General features: G+C 36.5%; 1 protein-coding gene across 25 annotated transcripts in view; it reads left to right on the top strand.

The window, feature by feature from the left end:
- MCTP1 (multiple C2 and transmembrane domain containing 1) overlaps positions 1–14,861 on the top strand; it is a 491,550-nt gene that overhangs the window by 164,407 nt on the left and 312,282 nt on the right. The gene's annotated exons all lie outside the window — the stretch shown is intronic.

Raw genomic sequence — 14,861 nt, 5'->3', positions numbered from 1 at the left:
AATTCATATGATTGTGCTTGGATTTATTCTAATCATAGCTCTTTATGTTTCTCTATTGACATACAAAGTGGTCTTACTAATTATTAGAAAGTTTAAAGTTGAAAAGTAGTGAAACTCTCTTTCCTTTTCACACTTGACTTTCTATTTAAATGAAAGGCCACCATAGTTATAAACTTCTGATTGATGTGTTTGTTTTAAAATGTGTATGAGTTGATCAGAAGACCCCGTCCTCAGTGGCTGTTGGAGACACTCACATATAAATTGTATGGATAGAAAAATCTGTGGATAGAAAATGTGGTGTTTGTTTTTCAAATTCTTCAGGCTTGTTGCCAAGAGGTTGGTGTGAAAGACAGGAACGCTCTCTTGGTTTTTTATTGATTAAAGAAATAACATCAAATCAGTGCTAAAGGTGGTGTCTGGTGTCGCATTACTTTGGACACTCACAGTTAAGGCCTTTAAGTTCTTTGTAGGTAGAAAAGGTTAATTTGATTTTGAGAGCAACAGCTGTAAATTTGTAAGATATTAATGAATTGAGGGGGTTTTGCACGTTTAATGACAGTGGCTTTAGAATAATTTCTCTTTTTTTAATCGACCCACTATCATGCTTAGAGATTGTTTCATTTCATTTCAATTCAAAATTATACCCATGACAAAATTGCTAGATGCAAACTGCAAGATACAAATTGCTTTTCATTAGATGTATGTTCAATAACTCATGTTTTTGCAAAAGTAGAAGGGTTCATGAACTGATAGAAAGCATGTGGTTTTCCTCATCTTTGAAGGGAAAGTTAAAATTAGTTCAACTTCCAAACATATTTGAAGACAGTATTCCAAATTGGAAACGAAAAACTTTAAATAAAATGACAGTACTATGAGTCTCTGGGACCTTGCTTAGGGAAAAGGCACATGTCTCAAAAGATTAGAATATTAGATGTAATAAACAGATCTCCTGATGCAAGATTGTATATCGAACTCAACTTTTTTACCTGGGCAGCGAGGGAGCTATCCTGGTTAGTGAAGTATTCTGCTTCAGAATTTCTCCTTATATGTGAATTATTAAATGTCAATAAAAAGAGACTAGATCTACATCAAGACAAAAGCATGTCTTATTGCACTTTGCATTGTTTCAGATTCTTAATTACGGGTTATAATGGCCATACAAACTGTTGTTGGACATGACAACTCAGACTGATGAAATATTGTGAAATCAAGTATTTAGATTATGCTCTAAAATAATTAAGTTAATTATTTATGACATTGTACAGCCAACTGGCAATTACCTGATTAGATTATCGAGGCATCTTGTTTCTCCTCCTTCTTTCTGTTTTCCCCATCCTTTGGCTGTTTTCCTGTTTCTTTGCACTTCCAGAAGGGCTGTGTGTAATGGGCAGGAAGAGAGAAGGAAAGTAAGGAAACACAATTAATGTAATATTGCTATTTCTCACTTCTCATAATGGTTTTTATGAGGAAAGAGGTCAGAAAGAGGTTAGATATAATGACAAAAATGAATCTTTCAGATAACCTGTGCATTTCAATTATTCAGGAAATTCCTTGACCTCTGAGATGAAGAATAATTGGGAACATTGTTGGGACAACCTTATCTACCTTACAGGATTGTTGCATAGATGAAATAATATTACATTTCTTATTGTATTTTGTTAGCTATGAAATGTTAGACATATTTTTGAGGAATCGTTTTTGTGTCTTCCTGACGTGAAGGAGCTGACAAGACATCACAGATACTCAGAATTCCTGTCGGAATTCAGAATATTTCTTTTTACTAATGAGAGTCTCCTTTTTCTCCTCTTTGTAAACTATTTTACCTGTTAATTTCCGACTTACTTAAAAATATTTTGCAAAGATAAGCACCAAAAATAAAGACCCAATTTTACCAAAGCCCCAGTGCTCTTTTAAAATTTGCAGTTGCTCAAGGAAACTCATTCTGATTAAAAAGGTATTTATCATGTGGCAGTTAAATTTTATTTTCAACCTTAAATCAATATAATTTCCCTCCAGTAGGTACTGCATCGACAGAAGCACATAGCATGACATTTTTCTTTCTCTTTAATTTTTTTTTTTTTAACTAAGGCTTTAAAAGATTCATGATAAGGAACCACAGAGTAGGAAGAAATTTTTTAATAGAGTATTTGTTCTGATTCCTGAAAACTAAATCTTTCTGGATGGTTCTTTAGATTCTACTGTTTCTAATAAATCCCACTGGACATCAAAAGCAGCACACTTACTGGGAAAATAATAGTAGTGATAACTCCACCACCTACCTCTAAAAATCAGTTTATGAGGATCTAATGAAACAGTTGGTATGAAAGTGCTTTTGAACTCCACAGAGCTTATTACAAATACCATTATCACAAAGTACGATTTACAAAATTATATATTTAGAAGGGAACTTAGATGTCATCTCGTATCTTCATTTCACAAAGAAGGGCATTAAGGTCCAAAAGGATTAAGAAAGGTTCCTAGCTTCATTCAACCAGTGTCTGAGTCAACACCTAAACCTGGGTCTTTCTGTGTTTGTCCACGTAGCTGAAAATTGGTCAGAAGATGAGCTGTTTCTTGAGTCCTACTGGTAAGGTTTTTATAAACAAATAAATAATATTTTTCAGATGTTGAGGAACATCCTTATAGGAAGCTATATCCTTGGAGAATGTTTCATAGAAGACATGTTGCCTTGTTTACAGGTTTTGTGAGCTTAAGATTCTCTGTTGGATCTAGTCTAATGGAGCATGGATTTGTGAAATGATTATCAAACTATACTGTAGAAATCTTGTAATCTCTTAGCTGTTGCCATAGTGGAAGCTTCCAACATCTTATACTTTGGAATTGAATTATAAAAGTAAATATGAACAATGGCTAAGGATAGATTTTGTAGCTTTTAAAATTGTAGGTAGTATGGTAGATTGTTTTGTTACGTTTGTTAAAAGCAGTTAGCAAAAAGGGATTCCCCAAAAGCTTACCCTTAAAAAGAGATTAGGAAAATTTAAACAACCAATGAACTTCCAACCCTTTCTGTTAGAATTGATCTGGCTATTATATAATATAATATAATATATATATATATATATATATATGTATATATATATATATATGTGTGTGTGTGTGTGTGTGTGTGTGTATGTGTGTATACATACACACATACATACACACACGTTATGTATACATATGGGTCGCTACTCTTTTCAGGAAGATGAGATGGGAGAAAGATGACTTTTCATGATAGAAGTTAATACCATATATCCTACTATACTAATGAATGCATAGGTTTATAAAGAAAAAAATTCTTTAAAACCTGTTAACATTATGATTAGAAGACAGATTAATTAAAGTGTGTGTGTGTGTGTGTGTGTGTGTGTGTGTGTGTGTGTGTGTTGGTGGCGATGGTTTCAATAAGGGTTATTTCTTTTAAGAATTCAAAACATGGTCACCATTTCTTTCAATTAGAAATGTAACTCTTATGAAAGGTATATGCTATTTTCATGTCCTGTGTTCCAACTTATATCTTCAATAAATAAGTAGAATTTATCATCATGCTCTCTTATCAACACATCCTAGCCCTGCTTTGTAATAAAGTTTGTTTACTTTGATTTAAAAAACTGTGTGACTCTGATACGTAACCATTAAGAGATAAACAAAACAGATGCGGTAAATGTATATGGGTCGTAAAAACAATTTGCTAACTATAAATGCAATGGGATAGTGTGTGGTTTAAGGGACAGAGCCCTGAGCTGTAGAGTGTGGTGAGAGGAATAAATATTTATTTGTAATATTGCCCCCTCCTGTGGTTTTGGAAGTGACAGTGAAGCTCTTGCCTTTTTTCAATTTTGTTTTCTTATCTACAAAGTTAAGAAAACACTTTAATGCCAGAAAACAGTCCCACACATCCCATAGGTGCTTAGTAAATATTGAGTAGTGATTCTGTGAACAGCAAGGTGAGTGAAGCACTTTGTATTCAGTCTAAGAGTCCGTAGATGTGCCATCATTACACGTGCCAAGGTTTGTAATGAACATCCCCTTGAGAGCAGCCCAAATAAGAAAGCTTTGGAGACAGTTTATTGGATTTTTATCCCGTCTTACTTTAGCAGAGATACTCAAATTAGTCACTTGGTCTCCCTTGAGTCATTTTATTAGTGGAATGGGATTAGTAACATTTATTTATGACAATTTACAGCATGCCCAAATATAACAAATCAAGTTCCAAATCCCTCACTTTGCAATTGTTTTCTCTCCAAGATGAAAATAATAATAGTGACTAACATTTCAGTCTGTCCCTATAATACCTTTTTATGAACTATCTAATTTATTTCTTAAAACCACCTTATGAGATTTGGGCACTATTATTATTATTCCCTTTTACAGATGGAGAAACTGAAGTAAAGAGAAATTAAGTGACTTATTCCCAACATTACACAATGGCAGCAGAATGTCCAGGATTGAACACAGACGGTCAGGCTTCAAAGCCAGGGTTTTTAACTATAGTCTATGCTGCCTCTCGCTAGAATCCCTTGATCTCACTAATATGAAATGACTGCTAGAAAGTGCTACAGATAGAAAAAGAAATATTTTTAATGCTATTATATTTAACCATTTTTGATGACGTGGACATTCTCATTCTTAGTGAAACCCAGGCCTTTTTGAACGGGAAATAAGCTGAAGTTATTCAGGAATTCACGTGCAATAAGGCTCATGATAACGTAAAATGTGTCTGGAATTAAGCAAATATAACACAGAGTTCTCCTAGGTGATCATAGTCTTCGGAGATGTGTGAACAGATTTCCTTCTTTTTTTTGTTTTTTGTTTTTTTGTTTTTTGTTTTTGTTTTTTTGAGACAGAAAGAAACAGCTTTCAATGCATATGTAGGCAATGATCCCAGGAAAGCTTGTGGGAATTTTTATATTTTGAGGGAAGAGTAATGTCACATCTCCTTTTCTATGCACACTCCCTAGACATTTCCTGATGAAAGTCATTATTTGGGGGAGGGAGCAAATGGAAGAATGGTAGAAGGAGTTTAGGTCTATTATGTAACTAGGTCCATTTTGATCTGCTTTCTCCAGAGACCCACAAAGTATGCTTGAAATTCTTGGGTAGTTTTCAAACCTTCATGTTTCCTCAGGTCTTGCAAAACAGGACTTGCTTCACGATGTTATGTACCATTAGTGCTAGCACAGTATCGTTAGTATACCCTCGTTTGGCTGAATGGGTCGATGGTAGGTATAAGCTGTGGCACATCCAAATCTGCTCCGAGTCATGGCTCATATACCTGAGATTGGATTGAGACCAGCCTGTCACTGAGCATGATGTGTAAGGTGTGAAAGAGTTTACCTCAGTTCATCTCATACTTTATCTTCCAAAGGTTTTCAGTGTAGAACTGACATAGCTATAAGTCCCTTCTTGCCACAATCCTTTCCCTCTATTTCATATCAGAATTTCTTTAATGCACATAGGAACCATAATTGCTTTACTCCCTTGAGTCAAAAGCTAAATGTATGCAGATATATTCATATATAATTTACATGCATCATACACATGCAGAAAGAGATTAGATAAAATTAAAAAGTCAAAATAAATTTGAATGTAAAAATTCATGGGACTTGTCAAAGTTTAAATATTTTAGAATTTATTGTGAAAAAAATCAAAATGCAGAAGAAACAATTGAGTCAGAGTATCAAAGAAAAGAAAGGTATTTGTAAAAATCAATTTTAAACGCTTATTTACAAAAAAAAATTTTTTTTCAATCTTTGACCAAAAGCCTTGCTTTTTCTACAAAATTTCACTAGAGAGTTTAAGTAGTCTGGGAATCAAAATTTATTTGTCGTAATCTGTCAGTTGTGACAGATAGTTTCCAAAATGTCCTCATGACTAGTGACTAATGACTTGGGTTAGGAAATGCTATAGATTTCGAGAGAGAATATTAAAGTGGTTATTGTTTCTAGTTTAGCTAGGGGGGGAAAGCACAGAAAAACTTTCCTGTAAAAACACTCAATCAAACGCAAAGTATCCAAGTTTTAGACAATAGAAGCAACTTGATTCGGAAAATTACACATTTGGCCTTGACCCAAAGCAATCATTAAAAACAAAACACAATAAGAGAAAAAAAATCCCATCAGCACAAAATCATTGGATGCATTTTCTTTTCCCTGGTCCTAAACACAATAGCATAATGTTCACTATTCGAGGATGTTCTATTCCTTGGTATACAGATGCCTTGTGTTATTTGAAATGCATCTGATTCCTGTGGCTCACTGTTTTCTGGGGGTGATTTTCCTATCTTAGAGAAAGTATAATCCAAGTCAGCAATTAGTGAAAAGTGTTACCCTGGCCAACAGCAGACCCGAATTCTACACTGTACTATCTGGGTTTCTGTGTCAACATCCCTTAAATGAAGGATTTATCCTCTAGACCCTCATATTTTCCAAAGAGTAGGAATTATTTTAAGATAGGATTTTTTGATTTTTTTCTTTGTTTGTTTGTTTTTTGTTTGTTTGTTTTTTAAATTTTATTTTATTAAATTTATTGGGGTGACAATTGTTAGTAAAATTACATAGATTTCAGGTGTACAATTCTGTATTACATCATCTATAAATCCCATTGTGTGTTCACCACCCAGAGTCAGTTCTCCTTCCATCACCATATATTCGGTCCCCCTTACCCTCATCTCCCACCCCCCACCCCCCACCCCCCTTACCCTCTGGCAACCACTAAACTATTATCTGTGTCTATGAGTTTCTGTTTCTCATTTGTATGTCTTGTTCTTTTGTTGTTTTTGGTTTATATACCACATATCAGTGAGATCACATGGTTCTCTGCTTTTTCTGTCTGACTTATTTCGCTCAGCATTACTCTCTCAAGATCCATCCATGTTGTCACAAATGTTCCTATATCATCTTTTCTTACCGCCGAATAGTATTCCATTGTGTATATATACCACAACTTCTTTATCCATTCATCTATCGAAGGACATTTTGGTTGTTTCCATGTCTTGGCCACCGTAAACAAAGCTGCAATGAACATTGGAGCACACGTGTCTTTATCTCTAAATGTTTTCAGATTTTTTGGGTAGAAACCCAGGAGAGGGATTGCTGGGTCATATGGCAATTCTATTCGTAATTCTTTGAGGAACCTCCACACTGCCTTCCATAACGGCTGCACCAGTCTGCATTCCCACCAACAGTGTATGAGGGTTCCTTTTTCTCCACAGCCTCTCCAACATTTGTTACTATTTGTCTTGTTGATGATCGCCATTCTGACTGGGGTGAGGTGATATCTCATTGTGGTTTTGATTTGCATTTCTCTGATGATTAGTGATGTTGAGCATTTTTTCATATGTCTATTTGCCATTTGTATGTCGTCTTTGGAGAAATGTCTCTTCAAGTCCTCTGCCCATTTTTCAATTGGGTTGTTTGTTTTTTTGTTGTTGAGTTGCATGAGTTCCTTGTATATTCTGGATACTAGCCCCTTATCGGAGGTACTGTTTGCAAAAATCTTCTCCCATTCAGTTGGTGGCCTCTTTATTTTGTCAATGGTTTCTTTTGCTGTGCAGAAGCTTTTAAGTTTCATACAGTCCCATTCGTTTATTTTAGCTTTTACTTCCATTGCCTTTGGAGTCAAGTTCATAAAATGCTCTTTGAACCCAAGGTCCATAAGTTTAGTACCTATGTTTTCTTCTATGCAGTTTATTGTGTCAGGTCTTATGCTTAAGTCTTTGATCCATTTTGAATTAACTTTGGTACATGGTGACAAATAGCAGTCCAGTTTCATTCTTTTGCACGTGGCTATCCAATTCTCCCAGCACCATTTATTGAAGAGGCTGTCTTTGCTCCATTGTATGTTTTTAGCTTCTTTGTCAAAAATGATCTGTCCATATTTATGTGGTTTTATTTCTGGGTTCTCAATTCTATTCCATTGGTCTATGTGTCTGTTTTTCTGCCAATACCATGTTGTTTTGATTATTGTAGCCCTGTAGTACAAGCCAAAGTCAGGAAGTGTGATACCTCCATTATTGTTCTTTTTTCTTAAGATTGCTTTGGCTATTCGGGGTCTTTTGTGGTTCCAAACAAATCTGATGATTTTTTGTTCTATTTCTTTAAAATATGCCACTGGGATTTTGATGGGGATTGCATTGAATCTGTATATTGCTTTGGGTAATATGGCCATTTTAACTATGTTGATTCTTCCAATCCATGAGCATGGAATGTCTTTCCATTTCTTTGTGTCTTCTTCAATTTCTTTCAAAAATGTCTTATAGTTTTCAGCATATAGGTCTTTCACGTCCTTGGTTAAGTTTATTCCTAGGTATTTTATTCTTTTTGCTGCAATTGCAAAAGGAATTGTTTTTTGTATTTCTTTTTCTGAGATTTCATTGTTAGTATATAGGAAGGCAATGGACTTTTGTGCGTTGATTTTGTAGCCGGCACCTTTACTGTATTCGTTGATTGTTTCTAATAGCTTTTTGGTGGAGTCTTTAGGGTTTTCTATATATAGCATCATGTCATCTGCAAAGAGTGATAATTTAACTTCTTCATTCCCAATTTGGATGCCTTTTATTTCTTTCTCTTGCCTGATTGCTCTGGCAAGGACTTCCAACACTATGTTGAAAAGCAGAGGTGATAGGGGACATCCCTGTCGTGTTCCTGAACGTAGAGCAAAGGGCTTCAGTTTTTCTCCATTAATTATGAGATTAGCTGAGGGCTTGTCATATATGGCCTTTATTATGTTAAGGTATTTTCCTTCTATACCCATTTTATTAAGTGTTTTAATCATAAATGGATGTTGTATCTTGTCAAATGCTTTTTCTGCATCAATTGATATAATCATATGATTTTTGTCCTTTATTTTGTTTATGTGATGTATCACATTGATGGATTTGCGGATGTTGAACCATCCTTGTGCCCCGGGGATGAACCCCACTTGGTCGTGATGAATAATCTTTTTAATGCATTGTTGTATTCGATTTGCTAGAATTTTATTTAGGATTTTTGCATCGGTATTCATTAGAGATATTGGTCTGTAGTTTTGTTTTTTTGTGCTGTCCTTACCAGGTTTTGGTATCAGGGTAATGTTGGCCTCATAAAATGAGTTAGGGAGTACTGTCTCTTCTTCAATTTTTTGGAAGAGTTTGTGCAGAATTGGTATTAGATCCTCTTTGAAGGTTTGGTAGAATTCACTAGTGAAGCCATCTGGTCCCGGACTTTTGCTTTTGGGAAGGTTTTGGATGACTGATTCAATTTCGTTACTGGTGATCGGTCTGTTTAGATTTTCCAGTTCTTCATGGTTCAGCCTTGGAAGGCTATATGTTTCTAAGAACTTGTCCATTTCTTCTAGGTTGTTGAATTTGGTGGCATATAGTCCTTCATAGTATTCTTGGATGATCCTTTGTATTTCTGTGGTGTCCGTGATAACTTCCCCTTTTACGTTTCTGATTTTGTTAATCAGTGTCTTCTCTCTTTTTATCTTAGTAAGTCTAGCCAAGGGTTTGTCAATTTTGTTAATCTTTTCAAAGAACCAGCTCTTTGTCACATTAATTTTTTCTATTGTCTTTTTGTTCTCTATTTCATTTAGTTCTGCTCTAATTTTTGTTATTTCCTTTCTTCTGCTGACCTTGGGTTTTACTTGTTCTTCTTTTTCTAGTTCTTTAAGGTGTAACATGAGGTTATTTATTTGGGAGTTTTCTTGTTTCTTGAGATAGGCCTGTAATAAGATAAATTTCCCTCTTAAAACTGCTTTCGCTGCATCCCAGAAATTTTGGTAGGATGTATTTTCATTGTCATTTGTTTCTATGTATCTTTTGATCTCTCCTCTAATTTCTTCTTTGACCCAGTCCTTCTTTGAAAGTATGTTGTTTAATCTCCATGTATTTGTGTTTTTTCCCGCTTTCTTTTTACAGTTGATATCCAATTTCAAAGCCTTGTGATCAGAGAATATGCATGGTATGATTTCAATCTTCTTAAATTTGTTGAGACTGATTTTATGTCCCAATATATGGTCTATCCTTGAGAATGTTCCGTGTACACTAGAAAAGAATGTATAGTCTGATGTTTTAGGATGAAGTGCTCTATAAATGTCAATTATGTCCATTTCATCTAATGTGTCATTTAGGGCTACTATTTCATTATTTATTTTCTGTTTGGATGATCTATCCATAGCTGTCAATGATGTATTTAAGTCCCCTAGTATAATTGTGTTTTGGTCAATTTCTCCCTTTAGTTCTGTTAGTAGTTGCTTGGTGTATTTCGGTGCTCCCTGATTGGGGGCATAAATATTGATGACTGTTATGTCTTCTTCTTGTACAGTCCCCTTCACCATTATGAAATGTCCATCTTTGTCGCTTGTTATCTTTTTCAACTTGAAGTCTGTTTCATCTGATATCATTATGGCTACACCTGATTTTCTCTGGGTACCATTTGCTTGGAGTGTCAATTTCCACCCTTTCACTTTAAGTCTATGCTTGTCCTTGTAGCTGAGATGTGTCTCTTGGAAACAGCATATGGTTGGGTTTAGTTTTTTGATCCAATCTGCTACTCTGTGCCTTTTTATTGGTGAGTTCAGTCCATTTACATTTAGGGTGATTATTGATATGTGAGGATTTCCTGTCATTCTATCTTTAGTTTTCTGGTAAGGCTGTGTCTCCATTGTTTCTTTGCCTTTTTGTTGTTGTCTATTATTTCTGTGTGGTGGTATTCTATGATGTTTCCCTCTGTTTCTTCTTTTATTTCAGTATATATTTCAATTCTGGATTTATTTTGAGTGGTTACCCTTAAGTTTATGTAAAAGAAAGTTTGGTATTTAGAGTATTCCATTTTCTTCAGCACGCTTACTTTCTCCATTCCCATATTCCGGTTTTATATTTTTAATTTTTTAAAATTCTGAATTCAGTGGTTGCTCTGAATCTTGAAATCATTTCTGGAACAATTCCAAGTTTAGCCCAAGTGGCTGAAAACTTTTGCTAAGCCCATACCTGGAGCTTGAGAAATGTTAATGCAATAGATGATAGATAGATAGATAGATAGATAGATAGATAGATAGATAGATAGATAGATAGATAGATAATGATAGATAGATAGATAGATAGATAGATAGATAGATAGACAGATGATAAATAGATAATAGATAGATGATGGATAGATAGATCATAGATGCCTCATAGCAAATGTGTGCTCTAAATATGTGAATAGCTACAAAGAGTCATTAAAATATCAGACATAGGAGACTTTGTAGTCTTATTACCTGTTTTAAATAATTGATGAATTGCACAGTATATTAATAATATTCAAGAGTTTTTGAAAAGTGCATTGCAATTCCAAAGGTATCCAGATTACTACCAGGAAGCCACTGATATCTTGTAGTCACTTTGAAGAGAAGGTGTTAAGGTAGTTATTGTTTCAAGTTCTCTAAGGGAAGAAAAAAAAAGAAACATTCCTGTAAAAATACTTCATTAAAAACAACTAAAAAGTGTCAAAATATTTGCAAGTTTTCAACAATGGAAACAACTCTTGGAAAAATCATACTGTTTTTTAATCCTACATGGCCAATGCTTTACACCAAAGAGGCAGAGTCCCCATTTGGGTGATTTTTATATATGAGGCACTAACATAATTGTTTTCAGAAATCAGCTAAGATCTAAAAACTATAGTTGCTGCATTAAAATGCTCTTCTCATTACATCCTGGCCTCTTCTTCATGGTGTCCATTATTTTTATATGTTTCCAGGAAAGGTCACTGTTACATTTACCACTTTAATTGAAATTTTTAAACAAAAATTAAGAAGTTAACTAAAAACTGAACATCACTTTTATTTAAAAAGTATAGTTCAACAAGTCAAATTAGTTCAAAGTATTGTACCAGCTGTAAAATTTCCATCATTCCTTCCTTTACCTTAGTTGCATGTAATTCATATTCACAAAAGTTTGGAATTAAAAGGTGCCTTAGGGATCAACTAGCTCAAGTGTCTCATTTTGCACATGAAAAATATTCTGGCACAGGCAAATTAAATGACTTTCCCAAGGTTACACATACCTAGTTCCCAGAAGAGCCAAATTGGATGTGGGTTCCTAACATGCAACTCTGCGATCTTTATACTGTATCAATAAGTGAGAGCATCATTATCTGAATTTACTATTCTAATAATACATTGGACTTTAACTTATTAAAATGTTAATTGTGCAAACATAAATCAATTTAAGTTTGGCCTAATTTTCTTTTGGCCAGTAAACTTTTTTTCTTACCATATTTTTGGGAAGGACATATTTTAACCACAGATTCTGCATAGAAACTTTTCCTAACACCTGAAAGTTTACCTTTAGTCTATTCACTTGGCACTGTAGATGCACTTGTAATTATAGAGAAAGGTCCACATTTAACCACTTGTGCACATCTAAGACTGGTTATCGTTTTCCACCCCCTCCAACTTTCCAGATCCTCAAAATGAGTGAATACTCCAAGCTGAAAGAAAAACTCCATAAGTGAAAATTATTGTATTAGTAAATAACATATATACCGCTTTGCATCATTTAACCAAATAAATGGAAATGTCACTAAACAGTATCTTAATAACTGTACTTTGTCATCAAAGTCGTAATGCACTGGAAATTCCCAGCCCCTTTGCCTCTCTCTGGAGCTCCTTGAGGAGCTGGGTGGCCACACCCAGGTGGCAGCACTCAAGGTACAAAGTTCATTGCCTCTCCAGGTGGAAAGTCCTGTTAGGACATGGCCCAGTTGCAGACCAAGCCAGGTAGTGTCGTTTCCCCCACTTTTTAATTAAGAACCAGCAAAGATTGTGCCTCATTTGGCTTGTCATTTGCAACTGCAGTGGGGAATGAGAAAGACAGTTTTTTTCTAGAGTATTCTTTAGAATACTAGTTCCATGAAAACAGCATCCTATACTCAAGTAACTTTGGCAGACGTGGCAGATTGGATTCCTCTTTGGAAGATTCTCACTGAGTATAAAAGGCAAACACTTTAAACGACAGGTTTCTTTAATATTCTTTAAGCCAGTATTTCCCAGACAAACCCATGTTCGAAATACTCCCTGCTCCCATCATGGGACACACTTGGGAAACAGGTGAAACAGTCCCCTCAGTGCTTGTGTGTCCCGGAAAGAGGGTGGGTTAGGACAAGTGAATGTAGGTCTCTGTCCCTGGAAACCTCTCAGAATGTGAGCTCAAGCAGAGTGTGACAATAATTTTGACTTTGAGATTTTCACCCCCTTCAGTAATGTCAGAACCATTTATGGTACTATCCCTCTGAACTGATTTCATCACGAAACAAAGGAAGCTCAGTGCTAAACCTGTGAAGTGGCCGGTAGAGAAGATTTCACAGAAATGCTCCATACGCTGAATCTAGAAGGATGTATTGACATTTTCCAGGCAGATAAGAGCGCAGGCAGGGAGGCATGGCTTAGCATAACAGTTCAGGAAACTGGTTTATGAAACAACAGTAGTATCTTTGGAGTCTAAGGTGGAAAGTGGGGAATGACTGATGAGGCAGGTAGGCCCAGGTCAGCTCACGAAGGTCTTTTAATGCTATGCTGAGGAGCTTGGCCTTAACGTATAGGGCAGTGATTCTTCAACTGGAGGTAACATCAGATTCACCAGGAATCTTTCTGAAACTCTACAGACCCAGGCCCTATGCCCAGGAGATTCTGATTCGTTAGATAAAAGATACAGCTCAAGAATGTACATTTTGGGAAAAGCATTCAGGGGATTCTAATGTACACTCCAAGCAGAGAAAACTTGGGGCACCAAGAAAGGGTTTCACGGAAGGGGATGTTGTCATTGGAAATTTGAAGACTTTGAGGAGGAAGGTTTGAGAGGAATGATCCCAAAGGCAGGGGCACCCATGTGGAGGCTCTTACACCTGTCTGAGCAAAAGGCAGCTGGGGAAACAAAGGCAGTAATGTGGCAGCGGGAGGGGACTGGGTACCACAGGTCTGGGTCAGAGCTGACACATAGTGTTTGGTGCCTGACCAAATACAGTATGAGTGAGAAGGAGTGTCCGGATTTCAGGCTCCATGACATTGATGACATCAGGGGCAGGAAACACTGAGGGGATGCACATAAACTGTTACTCCCTCACTCGCCCCTTCCCGCCTACAACATGGCGACCTGGTGACACGTCTAGCATACTTCCGCCTCATAGTGCTGTTATCTTCTTCCATAAGTTTGCAGCCATCAGACAGACCTTCCATGCAACTGAGCACCTCCTTGTTGAAAAGACACCTGAGAAGCCCTGATCTATTGGTTGAGCTGTCCTAGGACCGAGAGGGCACTTGGAGTATAGGAGTAACCATGTGGGAGGGCACAGGTGCACGAAGGATCGTGTAGGCGAACCCACAGAACACCCTGCACTGTGAACCGAGTCAGGTTGTCTGATCAGCCACTCCATACTCAGCAAAGCTGAGGTGGGGAGGTAGAGGAGAATAGTCACAACATGCTGAACGAATAGGTACCCTCAGTCCTCTCCCAACCAAGCCTCAGCAGCAGAGAGAAGTTGAGCTTTGAGTCTGAGTGAAGAGAAAACTAATGAGGTGAGGAAGCTGAGATTCTGCTGAACAGACAAAGAATAACTTTGGCAAGTGCCATGGTGTGGGCTTGACTATGTCTCTTCCCAAGGCTAAGGGAGAGTTAAGAGGAACCTTGGTGTGGGGCTTGGTCGGTGCCCTGAAAAGGAGGATGGCTCATCCATACAGGAGAGCCTGGCTGTTAAAAGAAGGCCCTGTGAGCTGCGAGATGACCGTAGGGTAATGTGATGAGCTATAAAACAAGGTGGTACAATGCTTGAGAAAGAGTCAGTACATCACACGAAAACGGGTGATGAGTGGAGTCCAGATTTGGAGCTAGAAGACCTGGGTTC

This window comes from Rhinolophus sinicus, chromosome 3, assembly GCF_057876585.1.
Source record: "Rhinolophus sinicus isolate RSI-liver-muscle chromosome 3, RSI-T2T, whole genome shotgun sequence".
Taxonomy (NCBI): domain Eukaryota; kingdom Metazoa; phylum Chordata; class Mammalia; order Chiroptera; family Rhinolophidae; genus Rhinolophus; species Rhinolophus sinicus.
Note: the sequence above shows the minus strand (reverse complement) of the source record. Positions and strands in the feature narration are given on the sequence as shown.